The following is a 7,185-nucleotide window of genomic DNA, read 5'->3' as shown; positions in this document are numbered from 1 at the left end:
TGTTGCCCTTAAGTTGTTTAATGTTTAATTTATTTTTATTATGTCTTACAACTTACATGTTGATTGACTTTAAAACTGTTTTCTAGTGTGAAGTAAAAAAGATTTTAACCATCAAAGATCTGTAAAGGCATGGTAAAATCATATGTGTGTGTGTTTTTTGCAACGTTGGTGAGGCATTAATAATATTATTAAATATTAATATTGTTGCCTCCAATTTATTGAAATATATATTTACAATAGAACATATCCTATGGCATTTTAAAAGTAATGTGATTAATAGAATAAGTACAATCAAAGATATTAAATTTTTAACCAGATGGTTTTCCTTCTTTTTGTTATGCAGCAAAAAATTGTCTTATACATGTAGATAAATAAGCTGTGATGTGGAAAAATGGGGCCTAATGCATGTGCTTAAACTGTTGTCACAGATTAGCCTGTGCAGTGCACACAGGCTAATCATGGACAACACTTTCCTCTTAAAGGTATTTTTCATTGAACAAATAATCCTCTTTATGAAAATCCAGTCTAGTCAGAAAGTACCCTCCCTTATTAGCTTATGTGAATTTCACATGCTAATCTGGGACAATATTTTCTAACATTAGTAATCCGCATATTGGCTTATGAAAATACATCTCTGAAAATGGAGTAAAGATAATAGATATAAATATACAGATAAGTATAGCATTAGCCAACACTTATCTTTTGTTTTAATACAAAATGACTTAATTGTATTTTTTTCATGCTATTAAGGACAAGGAACAATAAAATGACAAATTAGAAATTCGTGTTGTTGAAAACCTTCACAACCTGTCAAGAGGCATAGTTTGTTATAGATTATAATATAATTTGTTACAAGTTCCTATCACCCACTGTCTTGTTGTTGTTTTCAGCAGAGCACCAGCATTGATATCGAGTTAGCCCAGCAACCGCACGAGTCCCCCTGCCGGAGCCCCAGTCCAGAAAGACCCTTCCCCTCCCCTGACTTCTTACTCCTCCCATTTGACCTCCTGACTCAAAAGATCAGCATCGTTGAACAACTCAGTTCTGCAGGAAATTCTGTGCATGATTCTGTTCTGAACAAACGCAATGCCCACGTCAAGTTGTCCACACATAAGCCTAGGTAGTTTTGTTAAGCTAGAGTTCCGCGTGGGCCTGAGAGGGACGAGTTTTACAGACACGAAAAGTTATAGCAGTAGTTATGGTAACGCTAACAGTCAGTTGTTGCTGTTGGACACCACAACAAATATCATGAAGAATAAAAGTTCAATAACTTGTTCCAATCTTCATGGGACAAACAGAAATTGAACGGGAGAAAATCAAGGAACAATAAAAGCGTAAGCTTTCCTAGTGGGATACTTCTGCTGATAGTTTCGACGACAGTAGGGTTACGGACTGCCCCAGATTGTCCTCACAGCGGCCAAAATATCATAATAGAACAGACTTTTGGCAATGTTACTGACAAAGAAAGGCAGTAATGATTTGGTTGTGAACACCCAGAGCACGATACATCCATGCTGACAAAGAAAGGCAGTAATGACTTGGTTGTGAAAACCCAGAGCACGCTACATCCATGCTGACACAGAAAGGCAGTAATGACTTAGTTGTGAACACCCAGAGCATGCTGTATCCATGCTGACACAGATAGCAAGTAATGACTTGGTTGTGAACACCTCGAGCACGATACATCCATGCTGACAAAGAAAGGCAGTAATGACTTGGTTGTGAAAACCCAGAGCACGCTATATCCATGCTGACAAAGAAAGGCAGTAATGACTTGGTTGTGAACACCTCGAGCACGATACATCCATGCTGACAAAGAAAGGCAGTAATGACTTGGTTGTGAACACCCAGAGCACGATACACCCTTGCTGACATAGAAAGGCAGTAATGACTTGGTTGTGAACACCCAGAGCACTATACATCCATGGGGTGTGAATCAGACGCGAATTCTGCCTTAACAAGTTGCTAAAAGTGAACACGTCTGGTTTTGTTATGAGCACTTCCCACTCTGAGTCCAAAGGTCCTCGCATTGAATCGATGCAAAAGAAGACTTTGAAAAATGACAGCAGTTGTGTTGTGTGGTCCAGTAATCCTTTCAACTCTCAACCTGAAGTTTATCAAAACTCAAACTCAGCCCTTTGCAATATCACACCTTGCAACACAGTGTACTTTATCATGAATGTTTCGTGGTTTAAAACACCAAAATTTCAATTTAAAGTTTGTGCGCGTAACAAAATGATACATTGCTATTATGAGTTCTTATTGCGATATCCTAAATATCAATAATAGATTAAATGTTTGGCATTACAAAAACAGGTGTGTTAAGTAATTTGTTACAGTGCTTATTCATTTGTCACTTTAAAAAATCAGGGTTTAGTTTGCTTGTCCTTTCCTTTTAAGCAAACATTATTAGACAACAAAACGAACGTCGTTTAAGTGAAAGTCCAAGACCACTCCGACCCAGTTTGGGCACAAATACAACAACTAATTAAAATAATTCAGTTTGTCTTGCGTCAGCCTACATGTAGCAAGCCTCTTATAAACATCTCCCAAGTTGGCTACATCAACGCTTCCAACAGCGGAGCTGGGCATCGACACATTGTTCCGAACGAGTCGCTCGAACTGAAACTATCTGATCCAACAGAGAGCAGGCTCTGCGTGACTCGTCTGTTAATGTGACTGACCTCGATATGTTGCTTTTTAATAATGTGAGCCTTACTCCAGATTTGCTGTCTGCGATTGACGCAATTCAACAACAGTTGTTGTTAGAAATTTCCGGCTTTGGGATGGCGATTTGGCGTCGGGGCTTCATCTCTGTCTTTTGCGTGGTCGCAGCAGAAGCAGCAACAAGAACAGCAATTAGTATAAGAGATGTGATCTGGGATATGGGGCTTCATGTATGTGCTTAAAGTGTCATCCCATATTAGCCTGTGCAGACTGCACATACATTAAGTCCTATTAAAGTGTCATCCCAGATTAGCCTGTGCAGACTGCACATACATTAAGTCATATTTAAGTGTCATCCCAGATTAGCCTGTGCAGACTGCACATACATGAAGTCCTATTAAAGTGTCATCCCAGATTAGCCTGTGCAGACTGTACATACATTAAGCCCTATTTTCCCAGAATGAGGCTTATATACTACACTTATCATCAGTCCTTTTATGTGACTGAAAAGTTCCTAGCATCAAATGGTAATTATGTGCGTTTAAATTGATCACACTTAGTAAATAAAATGCAAATATCACTTGATCTGATATCAATTTTAATCATAGAAGGTCAGGGCATTAAGTTTTGTATATTTTCGAGCGAAATTCAGCTCCTGGACCAAAAGTTTATCCTTGCAGAAAAATCTGCTTTAATATAATTGTTAAATTATATTTAATTTTAGTAAAATAATTATGTAAAAGCCTTCGGCTCATTTTAAAATTATTTTCTTCATTTATTTTCAATATTTATGTAAATTCTTGGACTTTGTTTTAAGAGCCTGTTCCTACAATCATAGATCGGTACCTAGCTGAACAACAGGCTGTCTGGTCAGCTGGGCCCAGACGCCCAGTGACACTTCCTGGCCCATGACCTTTGGGCAAATCCTCAACTAGTCTTACCCGCAGGGTGGAGCCACACTGAACCTGGGGCTCCATACTTTCTTGGCCAGGGGCCAAGATTACCTCGTCAATAAGGTAGGTTGGTAATGTAATTAACCACTTATAATGTGCAGTGTTTCACTCCAAATTTTAATTTAAATTTGTGTTTAATATTGATAAAACTATTTCCTGGCTGCTAACTTAAACAAATCATTTATGTTAGTGTTAAATATTTATAATAGCCGCCATTTGTATTGCCTTGAAAGGGCTCAGTGGGGGGCGTAAACATGTGTCCTTGTCTGTAATTCTCCCCGTCCTTACTTTCATCCTTATGTCCGTCCCACCTTTTTAGTGTTGCACGTAACTTAATAAATATTGGTTCCAGAGGGACACAAAATGTTTGTATCAAGTGTACATAATATAGGAGGCTATGTTTGTATCAAGTGTTTAGTTTATATCCCATTTGTATCAAGATCCTTCAAACAGAATTTATTTCTTAAATATTTTTTACTCAAACAACATTGATTGACTTCTTATATAACTGATGCCATTTCAGAATGCATTGAATTATTTGGTTTACAGGGACCCATTCCTGGGGAGCCCTAAGGTCTTTCTATCTGTTAACAGAGGTCTTATACTCACAAGTTCAAGCCCAGTGAGCGATGTTCACCAAATCAAACTCTGCATCTCAATAGGTAAGTCACCTTGCCATTGCAAAAGGGGCCACTGTGGCAAAGCATTTAGGAGACCCAGTCTGAATAGCCTTAACCTTTTGATGCAATAAAGCTTTCACAAATACCCAATAGGTAAAACCCACTACAAACTGGAGTTTCTGCTCTTCAATAAATTGACCAGTTTATCTAATCAAAGTTTAAGGGTTCAGCCACAAACTACTTTATCTTATAAAGAAATGTGAAGAAAATGCAAAAGTTTAAAGCTAAACCCTCAAACTTTAATTTTAAATTTAACATCTAGAGTTATATTTAACTCAAAACCACAACAACAACAACAGCAAACAATTTCTCAGCAGGTACCAACATATCTGACTCTTTCACTCTTTACAAAATCAGGTTCCATATCAACTGTAAATATGGTTCTTAAACTAACCATTTAATTACGAAGAGGGATCAGTGATGTTCGTACCTTTTAGTTTAGGGGGGTATACAGGAGTGAACTTGTCGGTCTGTCTGTCGGTTTGTCTGTCGGTTTGTTTGTTGGCGGTCCGTATTAAGTGTCCGCTCTCTAATTCAAGTTGTTGTCATCCAATCTTCACCAAACTTGGTCAGAAGTTGTATCTAGATGATCTCTAGGCCAAATTTGAAAAATGGGCCATGCGGGCCAAAAACAAGGTCACGGGGTCACTCCGCTCTTCACCACACTTGGTCAGACGTTTTATATAGATGATCTCTAGGCCATGATCAAACATGGACCATGCCGGTCCAAAAACTAGGTCATGGGGTCACTTTTACACATTCAGTTTGGTCTCCGCTTTCCATTTCAAGCACGTATCATCCGCTCTTCAATAAACTTGGACAGAAGTTTTATTTAGATGATCTCTAGGCCATGTTCGAACATGTGCCATGCCGTGCAAAAAACTAGGACACGGGGTCATGGGTGCGTGTTACACATTCAGCATGGTGTTCCATATTTCAAGTTATTTTCATCCGCTCTTCAGGTGGGGGTGTTCGTCACGTCTGTGACAAAGCTCTAGTTTTTTTAAGTGATTATCTTATTGAGAGAGTATTAATTGTGTTGCCAGGGTTGAACCCGCATTTTGATTCTAGATAATTTTTATGAAATGCTAGTAAATTCTTTAAAATAGTTGTCTTGATTGACATATGACATACTTAATTGCAGAAACCCGGATATCAAAGCGTTGAGCTTGTTCTTGAAGCATTTGCACCAGCAACAGTCATCATATCGAGTTACTGGCATCTCTTTGGTGTGGAATCCTCCGTCTATGAACATCATAACAGCACATGAACCTCTGGCAGTCATCATCTCAAGATTCTGGTATATCCATGGTGCAGGACCCTCGGTCTGTAAAGATCATGCAGAGCGAACCTCAGGTGAGTGTTCAAGTCGTGTGCATGTTTTTAGCATGCCCCCAAGTTCACAGATATGTAGGTGCATGTAGATTTACATGTGCCCGTCCATACGTGCATCCAGCTGTTGAATTTTTATGTCAAGTCTAAACTCGAAAGGTATTGCTTCTAGTGTGAATAAAACAAAGATATTTGCCAAACTGTGAACTTGCCTACTTGTGTATTTGGGTTCTTTTTCTTTTACATAAGTGAAATTTGAGACAAAAGTAAAATGTGGGTGCATGGTGGCAAACCCTTTTAACTACTTCTCAAAAGATATTTGAGTCCAATGGCAAAATGTATCTTCATCAAATCCTTATCCAAATTGTTTGGTAATAAAATGGTCATACTTCAATATAAATATGTATTATCAATTATTATTTTATAAATAGTCTCAGGACCATCATTTCCTCTATTGATATAAATCAGATTAGTTGTAAAACCCTGAAATACCATGTCATGTGCTTGTTCTTGTTTTTTTTTCATTGGTATCAAAAATAAAATGAAATGCTGGCATTTACAGTAACACGTATGTCTTGTTTTCAGATGCCATTTGACGAAATCAAACCATCCAATCAGAAACACAGCTTGTTGCAGAAGTTGTTACCATATTGACCCCAGTTAAACATAAGAAGTCCATAGATAAATACTTTTTTAGATGTGATAGTCTCTACGTACCTCCTGGTTTGTTCAGCACTTACTCTGAGTCTTTGAATTTTATGACGGGTGAAAAATCAGTTCGAAATGGCTAAATGACACATCACAACAATTCTAGTGGAAAGCCAGAAAGTCATGTCAACAGCCACATTTTGTATGTGTAACAGTCAATTTGTTTTCAAAGAAAAAAATAGTTTACGTTTTATCTTTTATGTGACCAATGTTTCATGGGTATTATGATGCTGTCAGTCATGTTATGTTGAAAGTTTTGGTTAAATATAGCATGTTAAGTTTTTTTTTAAAGCACACATATTGCATTTATATCCTTTGCCTTTGTCTGTATAATGAATCTTTCACTACATATGTTGATCCTTATAATGGTAAATGTATGGGAAAAACAATTTTATCAAAGATATTCTAAGATTGTCAAGTCTGTGCAAATGATGCTGGTAACTTTGACAAAATTGAAAACAATGAGTATTTATGTTATAAGATATGTTTCAGTTTTCTGTTTTTACCCGTAATATAGATAGGCTAATTTAATGAATTGTTCACAAAGGTTTATAACTTTTACGCATCAGCTTTTTCTGTCTATTAATCCTTCCGAAAACAATACTAGTCAATTTGCTCATTGCAGGGGTCGGTATTCGATCATGAATCTTGTTAAGTAGCATACTATTTCATTAGAATAATAATACATTCTGGGGAAAATTATTTAATCTACCTAAAATTATCAATTCTGTAAATACCACTTTGTTGATTGCAATGGATATTGTTTGTAAAATTAATACAGTATGACTATTGCGTGTTTGGGAAAGCTTATAATGATAGTGAGAATTAAAATAACAAAAACAAAT

The 7,185-nt window shown here is 37.1% G+C and overlaps 1 long non-coding RNA gene across 2 annotated transcripts; it reads left to right on the top strand.

Moving 5' to 3' along the window:
* Positions 1-3,503: 3,503 nt before the first annotated feature.
* On the top strand, positions 3,504-6,310 carry LOC127849589 (uncharacterized). 2 transcript variants are annotated; one of them, XR_008034936.1, is made up of 4 exons: positions 3,504-3,683; positions 4,215-4,282; positions 5,445-5,656; positions 6,218-6,310. It is a non-coding gene; the product is annotated as an uncharacterized LOC127849589 (long non-coding RNA). The 2 variants fall into 2 exon arrangements; XR_008034935.1 differs by having other exon boundaries at positions 3,504-3,687.
* Positions 6,311-7,185: the final 875 nt, after the last annotated feature.

This window comes from Dreissena polymorpha, chromosome 11 (genome assembly GCF_020536995.1).
Source record: "Dreissena polymorpha isolate Duluth1 chromosome 11, UMN_Dpol_1.0, whole genome shotgun sequence".
Classification (NCBI taxonomy): domain Eukaryota; kingdom Metazoa; phylum Mollusca; class Bivalvia; order Myida; family Dreissenidae; genus Dreissena; species Dreissena polymorpha.
The sequence above is the reverse complement of the archived record's forward strand: the minus strand, read 5'-3'. Positions and strand labels throughout refer to the sequence as shown.